Consider the following 18713-nt stretch of genomic DNA (forward strand, 5'->3'; position numbering starts at 1 on the left):
CACTGTCCATTGCGAGATGGTTGTGCAAACCAACAAGGGTACGGGGAGGGTATGAGCACGACATTCAGCAGACGGAAGGAGTCTCACCTGGGAGTCAGGAAGGCTTCTTAAAACACATGACCTGAACTGAACAGTGAGGGGTCAGCAGGGGTTTGCTGGGCAGACAGGGTGGGGCAAGGGACATGCCAGACAGAAATCAGAACGTCTCCAGTGTGGGGGAGTGGGAGGCCATGCGTAGAGAATTGACGAGAAGTTCATTATGGTTACAGTGGTGGCTGATCATGGGATAGGGATAGTGGTGAGAAGATTAAGGTCAGAGCACACATCATCCTTCATGTCATGTTCATAATTTGGGTTCTATTTATAAGTCAAGGGCTGTCAAATAATTTTAGCTACAAACCCCTTTCTTCCCATGAAAACCTGAGAAGTGCAGAATAGAAGTCAGATCAGTGGGGAAGTGCTCTGCCTGGACAAGGGGGTGGCGGGGTTTCCCAAGCCCCTCCAGAACTTGACCTCTTCTGCATCTCCAGGGGAGGTCTCTGAAGACTTTTCACAGGGCACACTCTGAAAACCATTGACTTGGGAACAGGAGAGTAACTGACAGGTTCTCAGCAGAGAGTACAAAATGGAACAGACATTTGGAAAGATTCCTCGAAGACCTACAAATGGTTGCTTTAAGAGGAGGGAGGCAGATGCCAAGAAGTAAGCACAAAAGTCCAGGTGAGTCATCGTGAGGGGACAAATATTGGAGCCACCACTGCCAAAAAGTGGCCACAATAAACATGCCAGACCTTCAGTTTGGACCCTTGTAGGGCTAGACCAGCTTCATAAGTACTGAAGTACAGTTTGAGATCATATCATTCCCAGACTGAGCTCAGCTCCTACCCTGCCTGCCGGCTGGATAGAAAAGTAGATCTCTGGAAGGAGGTAACATGTCACAGAGCCTCAAAGCTTAATAAATAAAAATATAAGAATAAACTCTGTTCCACGTACTCACAACTGGCTGGATCTCACAAACAGAACATTGGGAGAAAGCATTAAAAAATAGGCCAACAAATGTGTGTTAAAAGTTGAGAGTGAAAAATAAAAAGTTGAGGAGAGTGGCTACTTTGGGAGAAAAGGAGTTGTCAGAAGGTTTCCTTGTTATTTAAAGTTCAACATTCTAGCAAGATGACTGCTGTTACGTCCTTCTCAGTGCTGGGTAGTCAAGTCTCTTCTACTATTGACGAAGTTGTATGTGATTATTCAATTAAAGTGGCGTTGGGCCGATTTTTCTGTACCCCTTCCCCAAGAATTTTCACTGAACACATTTAGCATCCATGAATGATTCTTACCTACATAATTTTTTACAATGATAGTTATATGATGATTTTATATTTCTATCATTCCGTTTCCATTTACTAGTTGACTTCTTTGGAAAGAAGAGCTTCCCTTTCTCCACCTAAAATTAAAAAAAACACCCAACTTATTAATGTAGATTCATGGATTCTTTAACCTAATGTTATATAAAGAATTCTATAACAATTCTTATCTTTCTTTGTTCTCCCAAGTTGTCCCAAAGTTAGCTAGTGGTGAGCCTCTTCAGGCTGATGGGCAGGTCCCCATCAGATTTTGAGCACTTTCTGGACGAGGAATGTTCATCGTTTAGGTTTCTTGCTCTACCCGGGAATCAGCGATTTCTTCAAGAGTCCCTGGTTCCTTTTAATGGTATTTGGTAACCATTGAATGGGCGTTAGAAGTGCTCATTGCAACTGAGTTGTTGCTTCTAGCCCCTATCAGAGGACAGAGTTAGGAAATGTGCACGCATGTGTGTGATAGTGCGCGTGTATTCATACAGCTACTTATGATTCCAGTCCAACTCCACATTCTTTGCCTTCTCTACATTCCATATTTATATTTCCTGTCTCAGTGAGAACCCTGGTTCCCCAAAATATCAATATAGCTACTCATTTACTCAAAAAATAGGTTTGGCCCTGGCCAGTTGGCTCCATGGTAGAGTGTCAGTTTGATTCCTGGCCAGGGCACACAGGAGAAGCGCCCATCTGCTTCTCCACCCCTCCCCCTCTCCTTTCTTTCTATCTCTCTCTTCCCCTCCCACAGCCAAGGCTCCATGGGAGCAAAGTTGGCCTGGGTGCTGAGGATGGCGATATGGCCTCTGCCTCAGGCACTAGAATGGCTCGGGTTGCAGCATAGCAATGCCCCAGAGGGGCAGAGCATCGCCCCCTAGTGGGCGTGCCGGGTGGATCCCGGTCAGGCGCATGGGTGAGTCTGTCTCTGCCTCCCAGCTTCTCACTTCAGAAAAATACAAAAAAAAAAAAAGTTTTAAAAAATTATATGAAACAACTTACTAAATTCAATCTCTCATAAAACTCAAAATCTCGCCCTGGCCCGTTGGCTCAGCGGTAGAGCGTTGGCCTGGCGTGCGGGGGACCCGGGTTCGATTCCCAGCCAGGGCACATAGGAGAAGCGCCCATTTGCTTCTCCACCCCCCCCCCTTGGTCTCGGTTTCTCTCTTCCCCTCCCGCAGCCAAGGCTCCATTGGAGCAAAGATGGCCCGGGCGCTGGGGATGGCTCCTTGGCCTCTGTCCCAGGCGCTAGAGTGGCTCTGGTCGCAACATGGCGACGCCCAGGATGGGCAGAGCATCGCCCCCTGGTGGGCAGAGCGTTGCCCCTGGTGGGCGTGCTGGGTGGATTCCGGTCAGGCGCATGCGGGAGTCTGTCTGGCTGTCTCTCCCCGTTTCTAGCTGCAGAAAAATACCAAAAAAAAAAACCCTCAAAATCTCTTTACCCCCCTCCCCTTAGAATAAATACCACTGAGGGTGTTTTCTTCTCTGGAGTCCTGTTATCAACTTTAGGGGCTTTTTTTCTTCTGTATTTTTCTGAAGCCAGAAATGGGGAGAGACAGACAGACTCCCGTATGCATCAGACCGGGATCCACCCGGCACGCCCACCAGGGGGTGACGCTTTGCCCACCAGGGGGCGATGCTCTGCCCCTCCGGGGGCGTCGCTCTGTTCGGACCAGAGCCACTCTAGCCATCCCAGCGCCCGGGCCATCTTTGCTCCAATGGAGCCTCAGCTGCGGGAGGGGAAGAGAGAGACAGAGAGGAAGGAGAGGGGGAGGGGGAGAAGCAGATGGGCGCTTCTCCTTTGTGCCCTGGCCGGGAATCGAGCCCGGGACTTCTGCATGCCAGGCCGACGCTCTACCACTGAGCCAACGGACCAGGGCAACTTTAGGGTTTTTGTTTATATTTACTTTTATGTTCATGTCCTCATACTTGTTGCTTTATTTTTGGAAATGTAAAACATTAAAGTGATGCGAAGGTTGAGGCTACAGAAATGTGAACACACAGAGAGGAGCCATTCCCTACTCTGCCTCTTATCACATCTCCATCCGCCTCTGAGCGATGTTCCATTTCTTGATCTGGATGTGGGGTTACACAGGCATATTAATTTTTTTAGTAGTTGCAAAGCTGGTCACTTATGATTTGTGAATTTTTGTATGTTTCATACACAAATGGAAAAGGTAATGAAATGAACCTGGCTGGATGTGCCAGTCTGTGTTCAACCAGAGCAGTCTTGTCACCGAGAACGTTTCAATGAAGGAGTTACAGAAATAAGACCTTGCACTATCATGAGCTGGGAGAAGTACCAGTCCAGAAGGGGGAGTTGGAGGACCAGATAACAGTCACTAAGCAGCCTTCCCAAAGCATGGCAAGGTGGTGAAAAGCCAGAGACACGGGAATCTGGGAAGCCAAGCACATCTGGTGCTGGTGTGGGACCACGAAGGGGATGGTAAAAAAGCTGATGGAGAGTTACCGCTCTGTGGGCTACCACATCCGAAGGTCCTCAGCTAGGTACCTGGTGGCTGCACTACTGTTGATGGACAGGGCCAGTAGGCCTCATGTGCCCCTTTGGGCAGGTCTTTTCTCTGCCCATTGGGATCCACGTGGCCTTTTGAGTTCTTTCGGTGATGCCTTCCCATGTCCCTGCCAGTTGGAAAGTGCTCGGTTAATTTTCGAGGTCTGCAGGGCCGTGTGTCCGGCCAGCCTTCACCCGGGAGAGGAATCCCTGGTCGTGGTTCCTCCGCATGGTTCCTTCTGCTCCAGCTATGCTAACCTTCTGGTCCAAGGTCTCTTGGGACAGCTGGGTGGCTTCCTGGGACCCAGAATGGGGGTTATGACCTCTCAGGCCAAATTATTCAAATAATTTGTTAGGGCTTCCTGGGTTCAGTGAAGACACTGCAGAAAGCCAAGCAGCTTTGGTGGGAGGGAAACAGAGCAGAGAAGGTAGGCTACGAAGCCCCTAATCCAGCCAATGACGTGGGGGAGGAGGCGGGGCTGCGGGGGCTGCGCAGGGCAAGTTTAAAGATGAAATTTGCCAGGGGAAGAAGGAAGGAGGGGACAGTCCAGGTCCTAGCAATGAGTTTCCAAACAGGTGCCTTTAAAACAATACTAATAAAATAAAATAAAATGATACTAAGAAAGATGAGACTAAAAAATTGTGAGCAGAGGAGGTTTCCAGGGGCCGAATGGTATTGAATAATTTTGCTATAAGGCACATTTTTCACATCTCCAGAACCTTCTAAAGATTCATAGAAATTTCAGTGCCCAGATGAAGGTGTTGCAACTCAAGTGTAAAGGCATTTAATTAGGCATACACACCAGGTAAGGGGGTATAGCTCAGGGGTAGAGCATTTGACTGCAGATCAAGAGGTCCCCGGTTCAAATCCGGGTGCCCCCTACTCTATTGCTGATATTCTAGCTTCCTTTAATCTGCGCCAATCATCTCCTTCCATATGCATCTCATTTCTTCAACCTGTTGGGTCCTCAAAGAGGAGGCAGGTACTCTCATGCAGAATTCTTCCAGGCTTTTCCAGGGCAGCAGAAGAGAGCTGTACTTGGCAGGAACAAACAGTAAATGGAACCCTAAATGATAACCTTCACCTTCCCACCAAAACAGTCTGGCACAGTTGAGTGGTGGGCAGACCTACAGAGGGAGACACATCCCACCCAGGTTCTTCTTCATTCAAGGTCGACATTTCCCTCTGGGGAACTGGGTTCTCCATGTCCAGAGCTCTCTCACATGCTTGCTTCCACCTCAGAGGCAAAAGCCAGGCTTAGCTATCCTAACAGGAGAGAGGGAGTGTGCAGCATTGCTCCTACAAACCCCAACGACCGGAGCTCCATGACACTGTTGGCATTAGAGCCCATTTCTGCCTTCACTGAAGGAAGTAAGGCGGAGGGCTGGGAGTCTTGATCAGTGGGTAGTTTTGGAAATGGTCGGCCACCTCTTGGGCTAAAACAAAAAGGCAATGGGAAATGGATCTGGGGTTCCTTCAGGCAGCTTCTCTCATTTTCTCCTCTCTGATGACTCCACCTGGGGACTGATGCCTAGTAAGCTGCAGAGCTGAGGGAAGGTGTCTTATTATGAGCTGGTTTGGCAGCTTCTAAAAAGTCAGTCCTGGAGTAGAGCAGTAACAATTTTGCAGAGCTGAGGGTTACCACACAGATGAAAGGTATCCATTAGGTTACACTAACATCTGAGGGGGTATAGCTCAGGGGTAGAGCATTTGACTGCAGATCAAGAGGTCCCTGGTTCAAATCCAGGTGCCCCCTTATTTATGTGCAGTTTTGAATAACCTTCCCACCTCCCCTCACAGCCCACCTCCCAGTCCTTGTTTCCAGCCGAGAATAAATGGTGACTGGTCTCAGGCTGGCTGAGTGCTGAGCTGCATTTCTGGAGGCTGAGGATGGCGGCAGGGTGGCAGTCCAGTCACACCGATGGACGCACTAAATGCCAGCAGAACTGGAGTTGTGCAGATGGGTTGTTCCCAGCATACCTTGAGCACCGCAAACTTCCCAGGAACATCAGGTTTTGACTCCAAGTGTCAGAGCCTCCCAGATGCCTGCTGGGGTGGGTTAGAGAGTGTCAGCTTGGATAAACTACTCAATCTCTCTTGTGCCTCAGTTTCGGCATTTATAAAAAGGGGGATAATAATAGTACCAGCTCAGAGATTTTGTGTGAGAGAGAATTTAAAGCACTTTGAACAATAGCTAGTACTCCAATGTCAGCTGTTACTCTTAGCTGCAGATCTGTCCTCAGGTAAATGAACAGGTGAGGCTGTGTGAGTCCTCCTTTAACTGAACTGCATGTTTTTGGGAGTGTCTGCTGAAGGCAATGTGTGCTGCCCACACCCAGGGACAGTGGGCCAGGTCACAGGTTGTAGGCCCTTGGAGGAGGGAGCCTGTCTCCTGTTGTACAGCAGGTTGATGAGTTTTCTCTGAGGCAGGCCTGGAAACTCCCAAGAGCAGTCCATCCTGAAGTGGCAACTCATAAATTTATAGGTAGTCTGGGTGTGGCTGTAGAGATGAAAAGTATTAATTAAGGTATACCATAGCAGGAGGGGGTATAGCTCAGGGGTAGAGCATTTGACTGCAGATCAAGAGGTCCCCAGTTCAAATCTGGGTGCCCCCTATTTATACATATATATTTTTACACTTTTTTTTTTAGAGAGAGAGATTGAGAGGGAAGATAAGAGAGAGGGAGAGGTAGGGAGAGAGAGAGAAAGGGAGAGAGAGACACATCAACTTGTTGCTCCACATAGTTGTGATTGGTTGCTTCTCATGCGTGCCTTGACCAGGGATGGAACCTGTTACCTTGGGCTCAAGCCAGTGACCTGGGGTTTCGAACTACCAACATCAGTGTTCTGGGTGGACTTTCTATCCACTGTGCCACCTCTGGTCAGGTGCCCCCTTATTTCTTCTTAATTTTGACCTTTTAAATTGGTGCTGGATTTCAATTTCTTCTTCCTCATTAGACATCACTGTAAAGATTTTTTTTTTTTTTTGAACCAGCAAATGGTGAAACATCAATGCGGTAGTCAGTGGATCTGAAATCCAAATATAAATTAGCATCACTAGAAGAGTTGATAAAAAAGTGCCATTTCCCAGGCCCCACCCCAGACCAGTTAAATCAGAATGTCTGGGGCGGATCCCAGATTTAGTGTAAGCTCCCCCAGGCCTCCTGGACAACATCTGAGCTGAGAGCCAGCTTTAGAGCTTCCTGGGGACCCTCTCAGACCCAGGTTACCTCATCCCACTCCGTGTGCCCAGCACCTTGTGTCCTGGACTTCCTCTTATTCATCCTATGTGTCCATCATTTGTAACTTGACCTGAACAGCATCTTCCAGGCACAGTTGCTGTTTTAGCATGTCTTAGTTTCCTTAATTTCTCCTTCTCAGTCTAGGTCTTCTGCCTGAGACGGGCTGGAATAGGTCTATTTCCCGGCCAAACCCCTCGTGGGGCTGGGAGTGTGCACAAGGTGAGCAATCAACCTGTTTCGGTCTAACCTTGGGCTGTGTAACTATTAAAGACAATGTTGTGCCTCACTCGAACTTTAGAAGTGAACTTCTGCAGAAGGAATCAGTGAATGTTATCAACCTTCTCAAAACTGAAGAATGTGATGGCTTCCTAGGGTGTGGGGAACAAAGAGCTGAGCATCTGGTGGACAATCTCAGAATCAGTATGGGTTCAGAGAGACAGCATGTAATGCAGAAGTACAATTCATAGTTTTAGTATCCCTAATCTTTTATAACCTCTCTCACAACTACCTAAAATACATTGCATGATCCTTCAGGTTTATTAAAACAAAACAAAACAAAAACCCAAGAGTTTATATTTCAGATAGGTTAAGAACAGGTTCTTACAATAAAACTATTTGACAACCAGCAAGTCTTAAATCTTTTAAGCATTGAAAGAAACAACCACTTAAGACAAAGCACAGGCAGGTCGGGTCTTCCTGGAGACTAACGAGATAGGCTGGCAGATAGCCTTTCCCCCAGGTTATAAATATATGGTATCCTCTGAGTTCTCTTATCAGCATATGACATACGTGTCTGAAAAAACAAAACTTCTTTTATCTTCAGAGATGTGCTTCAGTTTCCCCTTTGGTAAAGCTTTTGGTTGACAAGAGATGCAAATTTTTAAGTTAGAACTTTTTCCCCAAAGAGGTGGTTTTTGTTATTCCAGTTTCATAAACACTCGGAACTTTGGCTTATGGAACTTTGGCTCAGAACCTGGTGGCTTGCCCTTTACCTGTCCCTGCCCTCCCCTTCCCCACGGACACCTTTTGATATTGAAAATGACCTCTTGAGTGGCAGCCTCCATCTTGCTTCCTCCTTACTACTTCAGGTGCTGCAACCCAATCCTTCCAGCCCTGCAGCTGTGGAACCCCCTGGGGGCTCACTGGGGGACAGTTCCTTTGTCCTCCACCATTCCTCTTTCTTCTTCTTCTTTTTTTTTTTTGCATTTTTCTGAAGCTGGAAACAGGGAGAGACAGTCAGACAGACTCCCGCATGCGCCCGACCGGGATCCACCCGGCACACCCACCAGGGGCGACGCTCTGCCCACCAGGGGGCGATGCTCTGCCCATCCTGGGCGTCGCCATGCTGCGACCAGAGCCACTCTAGCGCCTGAGGCAGAGGCCACAGAGCCATCCCCAGCGCCCGGGCCATCCCTGCTCCAATGGAGCCTTGGCTGCGGGAGGGGAAGAGAGAGACAGAGAGGAAAGCATGGCGGAGGGGTGGAGAAGCAAAATGGGCGCTTCTCCTATGTGCCCTGGCCGGGAATCGAACCCAGGTCCTCCGCACGCTAGGCCGACGCTCTACCGCTGAGCCAACCAGCCAGGGCCTCCACCATTCCTCTTAATGCCCCTTTTTACAGCAGTCCCCTGAAGATGGCCCTATGCCTTCATTCCCCCTCCAGAGAGGGCACCCTCTCCCCTTTCCTGTTCTGTATCCTTCACTTCGCCCCTTCTAGGTCCAGGTCCTCAACCATCCCTCAACTCTCCTCCTTCAAAGCAGTCTGCATCTCCGTACACCGTGCTCTCCTCCTTGATGTAGGTGGCCATACCTGGGACTCCCCAGGCTCAGTGGAAGATTTTAGAACCAGGCTAACAATCATATTTCCCTTGCCTCCTCAAGTTTTCGTCGTGTCAATATCACAGTAATGACCTTTCCAGTGCTCATACCTGGTGAGGTTTCCACGTTGGCTCTAATGGTGTTCACAGATTCCACCCCAGGTTTATAGCACCCCATGGCAGCTATAAAGAGGCATGGTGAAGTCTCTTTATAGTGTTTCCCCCAGTGTCCATTCTGTCTTTTTCGTGGTTAGCTGCAGACATGGCTTTGCAGAAGAAAAACTACATTTCCCAGACTCCCTTGGAGTGAGGCCAAGTGCGCTCTGGCCAGTGAGATGTAGGTGAGAGGGATGGGTATTCTTAAAGGGAGAGGATGTCTTTTCTCTTCCCCTTTCCTGCTGGCTAGGAGATAGACACTATGCTAAATTGGGAGATGTGGGACCACGGGGACACCTTTGGAATGAAAACCAAATAGGCTGGAACGACCAGGAAGAAGGAATCAGGTCCAGACCAGGTGGGACAGATGCCAAACCAGGACCATCTAAGCATGGCCCTTTACATGAGAGAGAAGAAAACTTCTGGTTTATGTGCTTGTTTCTGTTTCGTTTTGAGCCTTTGTTCTTTTGTGTGCTCTGCACTCGTGGCCAAGTCTACACCACCACACAACCCAAACTGGACCATAACTCAGAACTATTCCCTCTCAAGGTCTTAGATCTGAGAAGTCCTCTCTGATGCCTCTTCTCGTTTTCACCTCATTTTGTCTTTACTGTTACTGAAACTGTACATCATGCTCATTTGGACCTTGATCACTTTGACCTGTTCTGTGTTTCTGCGCTCCCAGAACTGCTGTGGCTCTCCTGCCTACTGACCCAATATAGACCCCGCGACTCTCCTCTGCCTCTAAACCACGATTCTAGTCCCTGTGTGGTCTTTGCCTGTGTTCCGTCTGCCTTCTTCACAGCGTCCTTCCACTTCTGTGGATACGCAACACCACTGACTTTCTCCATCTTTGCTCTAGGGTTGCCAGTGTTTGCTGATGTCATTTGTGGAGCCAGGCAATGGTCCCATTGCAAGCCTGTGCCAGTCTGACCTCAACTGGCAGATCTCTGCTAAGGAGCAGTGACTCCTTTCCTTTCTAATTCACCTCTTCTGCATTGCCCACACAGTATCTGAGGCAAATTCTGCCCTGCTTCTCAAGTAGTGAGTGCCACCCTGCTTCCTTCCTTCTCTTTAGAAGACCTGTTTCTCACTTGACTGAGAAGACCAAGGCCATCGGCTGTGAGGTCACTCAGCATCCTGATGCTGCCTGCACCCCCTCCAGCCTATAAGATGAAAGAAGTCTTTCTACTCTGCTTTTCCTGGGATCTCGTTCTGTCAGTTACAGCCTTTCTTCTTCTTTTTTTCCTTCTCCTCCTCCCCCCGCCCCTCCTCCTTCTTCTTCTTTTTTACAGAGACAGAGAGAGAGAGAGTCAGAGAGAGGGACAGATAGGGAGAGACAGACAGGAACGGAGGGAGATGAGAAGCATCGATCATCAGTTTTTCATTGCGACACCTTAGTTGTTCATTGATTGCTTTCTCATATGTGCCCTGACTGTGGGCCCTCAGCAGACCGAGCAGCACCTTGCTCAAGTCAGCGACCTTGGGTCCAAGCTGGTGAGTTTTACTCAAACAGATGACCCTCTGCTCAAGCTGGCGACCTCGGGGTCTCGAACGTGGGTCCTCTGCATCCCAGTCCGAGGCTCCATCCACTGAGCCACTGCCTGGTCAGGCACAGCCTCTCTTCTTTTGCTCAAATGTTTTTGTTTTTGTTTTTTTAACTTTTCTGAAGTGAGAAGCAGGGAGGCAGAGACAGACTCCCACATGCGCCTGACCAAGATCCACCAGGCATGCCCACCAGGGGGCGATGCTCTGCCCATCTGGGGCGTTGCTCTGTTACAACCGGAGCCATTCAAGCAACTGAGGCGGAGGCCACAGAGCCATCCTCAGTGCCCAGGTCAACCTTGCTCCAGTGGAGCCTTGGCTGCAGGAGGGGAAGAGAGAGATAGAAGAAAGGAGAGGGGGGAAGGGTGGAGAAGCAGATGGGCACTTCTCCTATGTGCCCTGGGGGGAATTGAACCCAGGACTTCCATATGCCTGGCTAATGCTCTTCTGCTGAGCCAACTGGCCAGGCCTCGCTTGCACATTTTTTACACGCTCATATACTTATTGGCCCCCTCACTCTATGCAAGGAGCCCTGTAGGCACAGGGCGTGGCCATTATGGTGATGTGATGTGACTGCAGTGCGCAGCATAGCAGCAGCACGTGGGTGGGGGGGACCCACCTATCACGAGGCTCTTGGAAGGCTCCCAGGACAGCACCCCCTCTCCCCCACCCCTCTCCATCTGCTCCGCCTCTCTGCCGCTGCTCCTGTGGAAGGCTTCCCTGACCATCTGTCACGTTCATTCTCAGTCTCGGCTCGGTCTTTCAGGAGTACCTTTTCCGATTCACTTTGGACTGGCACTGTTTTATTTGTTTTGTTTTCTTTTCTTTGTACCTCACTGCCACTGACTGGGGATCGAACCTGCAGACTTGGTGTTTCAGGACAACACTGTAACTGAGTTAACTGGTGGGGCAACACACTTTTCTTTTTTTTTTTTTTTTTTTTACAAAGGCAACAAGCTCAAGATTGAAAAGCTGAAAGATAAATAAATAAAAGCACCTAAGAAGCTAAAATCATCTAGACTTCCTCTGACACACTGTTTTTCAATTTGCCTTTGCACTTGATGAATTATCATGAACATTCTCCTATGTCATTAAATAGAACTTCCGACATGGGCTCTGAGCCGTCTTTCAGTGCAAGGGCAGGCTCGGTCCCCGGTCAGAGCTAGGTCCCCATCCCAGTATGCCTGACATGCAGTACATGTTCAATAACTGTAACTGACAGAGAGGGTTACCTGGATGATTTTAAAGGTCTCCCCATCTGTCAAAGTCAACAAGGCTACCAGGGCGTTCTCAGCCAGGCGCATAGAGAAGTGATGGGGGGAGAAGGGCTGGTCCCTGCCAGGAGGGAGGCTGGAGTCCAGAGATTGGGCAGGCCATCCCAACCAGGCCTGTGTGTGACTATACAGGTAAAAGGTATTAATTATACTCCTCCTCCAGGTGAGGGGGTATAGCTCAGGGGTAGAGCATTTGACTGCAGATCAAGAGGTCCCCGGTTCAAATCCGGGTGCCCCCTGCCCAATTTCACTTTTAATCACAGTGGGTCCTTTATGCCTGGTTCCCCCTCAGGCAGAACTCCTGGAGAAAAAAAGATGAAGCCATTCAACCTTTGATCCACAACTCCTCAGGAAGTGCAGATCAATCTAAATTTAAAGATTCTCCCTCAGGTGACTGGTGTGCACATTAAAGTGTACAAGGCACAGATCCCTGCTCCTGTCTGGGCACAGAGGGCTTGGTGTGTCTCCATCTCCTGCCCTGTGCTCCAGAGCTTTACCTGGGCTATCACACAGGAGCAGGTGGACCGTGTGCCCCTGTAATGGGGAGGCTGCTTGGCCTTCTGAGCTAGGCACACTGGGCCGCAGGCCAGAGGCTTGGACTGGGGCTCCATGTCCCCAGTCCTAGAGTTCCCACTGGGGCCTGTTCCAGACTCTCCAGCCCACACCCTGCCCTGCCTGGGCCTCAGCCTGGGGGAGCATAGGCTTCCAGGAGGCTCTGTGAACAGGGCAGGGACTGAGAGAGTGCAGGAGATGGTGGAGGAGAGGACTGATCTGACCCCTCTTTGTCTGTTTTCCCTCCTGCGTGCAAAATCTGGGCTCCAGAGAGGGAAAGAGAGCTGGAAGCACACCCCCAAATCAGTGAAAACTAAAAAAATAACAGGTAAGGAATATCTGTCCTTAAAAGCCCCTCTCCTTGTTGTCTAACGAGGACTTGGACTCTAACTATACACAGAACTCCCGACACTGAGCCAGCCCTCTGTCTGGTCCGTCCATGAGGCCCGCTTGCCCAGCACAAAGGCGCTCCTGCTTGCCACCGACTTCTGCACAACCCTCCGCCTGCAGCCCACCATCCATGGCCAAGGACTGCTGAGTAAAGCTGTGTCAACGGAAGGCCTGTGGGTGACCCTGGCTGGGCTGCACCTGCTGTGAGAGGTTATGAGGGTCGAGTGTGCTCTCACGGATATGAAACTCACAGGCCTAGTCAGTCCCCTGAACCAGAGAGTGGGTGTGGGGCCAAGGGGCTCCATTGTAACAAGCTTGTCTGATGATCGCAGTGGAGAGTCTGAACTAGGAACCTCCAATTTAGCGTGGTGCCCCATGTTTTGGACTGGAAAAGAGGCCATAATGAAGAGACATGCTGACGCACACACACCTGATTAATAACAGGGTTGGAGCCAGATCCCACAGGGATGCTTGTGGGCTCTTCCCACCCCCGGCCCCCAGCCCTGGGAGCAGGCACGACCTGGCCCACCATCCTTGGCTGCCTCCTACTCCCACTCCTGCACCCTCCCTGGGCCAGAGGAGACAGACCTTCCGAGCAAATGACCTGCATGGCTTCTACCCCACATCTGGTACTGAACGAGACAAGTTCATAGGACCAGGGAATTTGGACCGCAGACCTCAGCACCTACCCCACATCTGGTACTGAACGAGACAAGTTCATAGGACCAGGGAATTTGGACCGCAGACCTCAGCACCTACCCCACATCTGGTACTGAACGAGACAAGTTCATAGGACCAGGGAATTTGGACCACAGACCTCAGTACCTGCAGTCACAGTGCCTTCCCCTGAGCCAGCGCCTGCCTCCAACTGCTTTCTAATTGACAGGGTTTCATGAGTGGGGCCTCCCCTGGGAGGGATCTCCCAGTAACCTAGACGTTTCTGTTTATTATTCCCAGTCAGCCCATGTCCTGTCCTGGCTGACTCACCTGTCAGCTCCCTCCCCTTTCCCACTGACCCCTCATCTGAGCGCCCAGAAGCCTCCTGTCTCTGGCTGGCACACCAGCATGAAAATCACTTATTCTCTCACCTTTGGGGATTACTACAAGTATAAGAACATGTAAACATGTAGGTAGAACTTGGCAACTAATCACCACTCCCCACGTTCTACCTGACTACTCAGGGAGACATTTCGCATCTAAGAATTTTATCATCCCTGCTCCTATTACCTGGGTGACAGAAAAAACTCCCAATAAAGACTAAGGTAAAAGTAACATGTAGCAACTTTTCTATCACATTGGAGGACCTGTCCTGACACCCTCTGTGATTTCACTGGAGTGGCTGTCATTGGAGTGGCCATTCACACAAGAGATGGGGGAACTGCGAGCCCAACTGGGACTGCAGTTTGACAATTCCACCTTTGTTCCCCAACAATCTGTCATTCAGCGGTCACAGGGAAGTCTGCCCACTTCCATCTTTGTCAGAGAACCTGTAGACACTTGAGCTTTCCGCTGTATGTCTCTGAGCTGCCCCATGCTGTCAGACTGGGTTGGTCCTTTGTCCTGTTCTATAACAACAGTTTGTCTGGGAAAGCTTTGGGAACTTTATTCCAAGAAGAAATGATGATACTCAAAATATTTAACAACGGCTGTGGCACAGACATCGGCCAATCAGAACGGAGGCCAGCCACAATGATCCACTGAATGCCTCCCACATGAATAAACTGCCTCCCATCCAGGTGGCCAGGAGCATCTACGTGATCAGCACCTCAGTCACTTTACACGGAGCGCCTGGAGTTCCCAGATTCTCAGCCCCGAAGAATCAGCTGGGTTTCCACTCTCTTCCATCCCAAATAGGGGCGAAAGCCAAGCCCACACCCACTGCCTCTCCTTTAAGGTCCTTTGCCTACACAGCATTCCAGTTGTTGCAGAAGCCCAGGTACTTTGCTGCGGACACAGGAACTGGTTCTGTCTACTGGAAAAGATGAGACAGTCATTGTCTGGTGTCAGGGAGCTCATGGTACTGAAGGAAAGGTTGGAGATGCAGCCTCATGAAGCGGGATGACCCAAGGGAGCCCCAGGCTCTCAGACAATGTACACTGGTTAGGGAGCCACTGGACGATGCCAGACCCTGGAATTTGGGTCACTCAGTCTCTAAGAGTTGTCTGGGTCCGGGGCACTTGTTTGCCTAAGAATGCCAGCAAGACGGAGAGAGAAAGTAATCTTCCATTTTGGCATCTGTGGCAGCCAGCAGAGCCATCGCCAGGGCTCACACAACGGGGGAATCCTCAAATCAAAAAGGGTTCAACGGTTTTGGGGGAAGGAAGAGGAACACAACACAAAAGAAACACTCAGCAAAGAGAAGTGAGACACAGTGGGACTGTCAGGGCTGAAGGCTGGTCTGGAGAGGTCACATATGGCTGCAGGGGTGGGAAAATGGCCTGACCCACCCAGCCGCTCTTCCCACCAAGTTCAGGGGGCATCCGGACTCGAACCAGGGACCTCTACGTCATCACTCAAACACTTCATGCAGAAACAACTAGTGTTGTGTAACGCAGTGAGCCGAGTTAACGCTCACGAGCCGAGCTGTCACCACTGTTGTGCCTGTGCCTTCCTCACCTCTCCCGTGTTTTCTGCCTCTACACACCCGGTCACTGTCTCTGCCTACAGCCCAGCACCCGACCTCCCCCCCCTTCCTGGGCTGAAGGCTCTAGCTTGAAAATTATGGGTATTTACCACCAGACTGTTGTTTCTATTGTAAATTTCAAAATAATATTCCAACCTTGGAATCACTGGATGTTAGGATGAGGCTAGCTGGGGAGTGTGCCCCCCCAAAAAAGAATAAAAAACCAAAGTCCCTAGGCTCCTTCTCAGTCTTACTAAGACAAAATTTTAATCTGTATTTTTAGTAAGGTCACCAGTAATTCTGACGCATATTGGGTATCGTCTGATTCATTCCTTCACAATGTAAACACTTAATTAAAAACCTCTGAAACACACAGATCATTAAGGACAGCGTGATGTCTTGTGCCAGATACCAGAAGTTACGTTGAGGAAACTGACAGACCAGGGAAGAGTGGTGATGAAGGTCACTTGGAAGTAGGAAGTTAAATCAAGAAGGTCCTTATTTATCTGTGTTCAGCAATAAAACAAGCTGCCAGCAGGGGGCACCCAGACTTGAACTGGGGTCCTCTTGATCTGCAGTCAAATAAATGCTCTTCCCCTGAGCTATACTCCCATGCCTAACTAAGAGTCCTCCTTAACCTATTTCACCAGTGTGGCCACACCCAAGGATTCCATAACATACTGTAAATTCTGTTTATTCCTAACCAGCCTATGGAAACAAGCAGACCCATCAACAATTGTCTAGAGACCACTCTTCGGGTCATAAGTTCATCCTGCATTCCTTAGACAGCCCTCCCTGGTCTAATAGGCAATTTTTGACTCTGTAAGCACAACTCGAATTTTTTTTTTATAATTTTTTTTTTTTGTATTCTTCTGAAGCTGGAAATGGGGAGAGACAGTCAGACAGACTCCCGCATGCGCCCGACCGGGATCCACCCGGCACGCCCACCAGGGGCGATGCTCTGCCCCCCAGGGGGCGATGCTCTGCCCCTCCGGGGGGTCGCTCTGCCACGACCAGAGCCACTCTAGCGCCTGGGGCAGAGGCCAAGGAGCCATCCCCAGCGCCCGGGCCATCTTTGCTCCAATGGAGCCTTGGCTGCGGGAGGGGAAGAGAGAGACAGAGAGGAAGGGAGGGGTGGAGAAGCAAATGGGCGCTTCTCCTATGTGCCCTGGCCGGGAATCGAACCTGGGTCCCCCGCACGCCAGGCCGACGCTCTACCGCTGAGCCAACCGACCAGGGCCTCGAATTTTTTTAATAAATGGAAGTCTCTTCCTCTCCCCTCACCCAGTGCCTGGTGGGCAGTACAAGAGGGGAAGGGGGGACACGGTGTAAAAATTGTGGTTATACAGTGTGTCCGTAAAGTCATGGTGCACTTTTGACCGGTCACAGGAAAGCAACAAAAGATGATAGAAATATGATCTTTTAGATGATAGAAATATGAAATCTGCACCAAATAAAAGGAAAACCCTCCCAATTTCTGTAGGATGATGTGGCAGCATGTGCGCATGCGCAGATGATGATGTAACACCGTGTATACAGCGGAGCAGCCCATGGCCATGCCAGTTGAGATGTGGACGGTACAGAGGAAAGTTCAGTGTGTTCTGTGGCTTGCTAAATTAGAATCCGTAACCAAAGTGCAACGTGAATATCAGCGCGTTTATAACAAAGCGCCACCACATAGGAATAACATTACTCGGTGGGATAAGCAGTTGAAGGAAACTGGCAGTTTGGTGGAGAAACCCCGTTCTGGTAGGCTATCAGTCAGTGATGAGTCTGTAGAGGCTATATGAGATAGCTACCTAAGAAGCCCTAAAAAATCTGTGCGTGCGCCCACATCGAACTGCACTGAATAGGTATGAAACTGGGAGAGTTTTCCTTTTATTTGGTGCAGATTTCACATTTCTTTCATCTTTCGTTGCTTTCCTGTGACCGGTCTAAAGTGCACCATGACTTTACGGACACACTGTATTATTCAGCTATGTCCACAATAACGCTTCCTAACAAATCCTCTCAAACTTCAGGTGCACATGATCGTAAGCATTCACCTTCACGTTCATAGGTCAGCAGCATGGATGCCAATTGGCGAGTCCAGGCTGGGTTGGAAGGAACTGGTGGCCCTGCTTCAAGCTGTGGTTGGCTCCTCTTAGTGAGCTGGACCTGGATCTGCTCCACATCGGTTCCTTCTGGGGTCGGGTTGGAGGAGCAGCAGCTAAGCAGGGGAAGCTTTTCTCATGGCATTGGAAGACCTGCAAGAAGGCAAGCCCAACTATGCATGTGGAGTGCAAGCCTCTCCTTGTATCACGTGTGCTAACATTCCATCAGTCAGAGCGAGTCACAGGACCAAGCCCTGCATCCAGGGCAGGGAGCCATATTACACTTTGGGAGAATCTGAAAAGTCTGTGGCAAAGGGCACAGACAGAATAAGTGAAGGACTGGGCTGACAGTTTAACTACCACGGCCTGCCCTCCTGGTCATAATCATCTCCACCTCTCCTACTTGCAAAATATACACAGCTTTATCCAAAAACCCCAAAGTCTCACTCAATCAGGTAATGACCAGGAACTTGTGATCTACATTGGATCCAGGCGAGGTTTCTCTTGATTCCAGAGACCTAGGAACTTGAAAGACAAGTCAGCTACCTCTCGCACACCCCAAATACAGTGAGGGTACAGGAGCAGACTTACTGCAACCAACATTTACATTCTAAGGTTGGAAAAAATGGGAAGCACCCACAGTTATAGAAACTGGGCACGCAAAAGAAAGTGCCATGTCCCCTTTACCTTTTGGTACAGCCAGAGCCTCCTTCTAGATGCCAATTTCAATATTTGACAGCCTTTTCACAATTATGCTACATAAAAACAAAACCACCTCAAAAGTCAGTAGCACACAATAAGCATTTCTGGAGTAGGGATGTTCTTTGGTGACCTTGGCTCCCAGTCCATTGTTTTATGCGGCTCTTGGCTCCACCCTCTCAGAAGTCTTCTTTTCCCATCATCTTCCTTTGCAATTTCTGGAGAGGTTATTGGAAAATTTGTCCTGTTTGGCGGTGAAGCAGTTTTTTCAACTTGCTTCCCACCTGTAGAGTATTAGAGGCCCAGAGGTCTTTCTACCTCCCAGTCTCAGTCTCCTTTAGTCTGGGCTGTTGACGTTTTGTCAATAGCACTCTCTCAAGAAATGTGTGGGTTTCCTATGTGTTTTACTCCATGTTTCAAAAGCCATAACCACAATTCTTTTTTGACATATGCTCTCCCTCCAGT

The 18713-nt window shown here is 49.5% G+C and overlaps 1 long non-coding RNA gene and 5 other non-coding genes across 6 annotated transcripts; 4 read left to right on the forward strand and 2 right to left on the reverse strand.

Annotated features, from left to right (window-relative positions):
• Positions 1-4668: 4668 nt before the first annotated feature.
• TRNAC-GCA (transfer RNA cysteine (anticodon GCA)) lies at positions 4669-4740 on the forward strand. Its single transcript has one exon. It is a non-coding gene; the product is annotated as a tRNA-Cys (tRNA).
• Positions 4674-9183, reverse strand: LOC136323465 (uncharacterized). Its single transcript, XR_010728974.1, has 3 exons — positions 9028-9183; positions 6657-6889; positions 4674-6359 (listed from the first exon to the last, which is right to left on the reverse strand). It is a non-coding gene; the product is annotated as an uncharacterized lncRNA (long non-coding RNA).
• On the forward strand, positions 5544-5615 carry TRNAC-GCA (transfer RNA cysteine (anticodon GCA)). The gene has a single exon. It is a non-coding gene; the product is annotated as a tRNA-Cys (tRNA).
• On the forward strand, positions 6403-6474 carry TRNAC-GCA (transfer RNA cysteine (anticodon GCA)). The gene has a single exon. It is a non-coding gene; the product is annotated as a tRNA-Cys (tRNA).
• Positions 9184-12058: 2875 nt separating the features above from the next.
• TRNAC-GCA (transfer RNA cysteine (anticodon GCA)) lies at positions 12059-12130 on the forward strand. The gene has a single exon. It is a non-coding gene; the product is annotated as a tRNA-Cys (tRNA).
• A 3862-nt stretch (positions 12131-15992) lies between these two features.
• TRNAC-GCA (transfer RNA cysteine (anticodon GCA)) lies at positions 15993-16068 on the reverse strand. The gene has a single exon. It is a non-coding gene; the product is annotated as a tRNA-Cys (tRNA).
• Between the last annotated feature and the right edge of the window lie 2645 nt (positions 16069-18713).

Source organism: Saccopteryx bilineata, chromosome 2 (assembly GCF_036850765.1).
Source record: "Saccopteryx bilineata isolate mSacBil1 chromosome 2, mSacBil1_pri_phased_curated, whole genome shotgun sequence".
NCBI lineage: Eukaryota > Metazoa > Chordata > Mammalia > Chiroptera > Emballonuridae > Saccopteryx > Saccopteryx bilineata.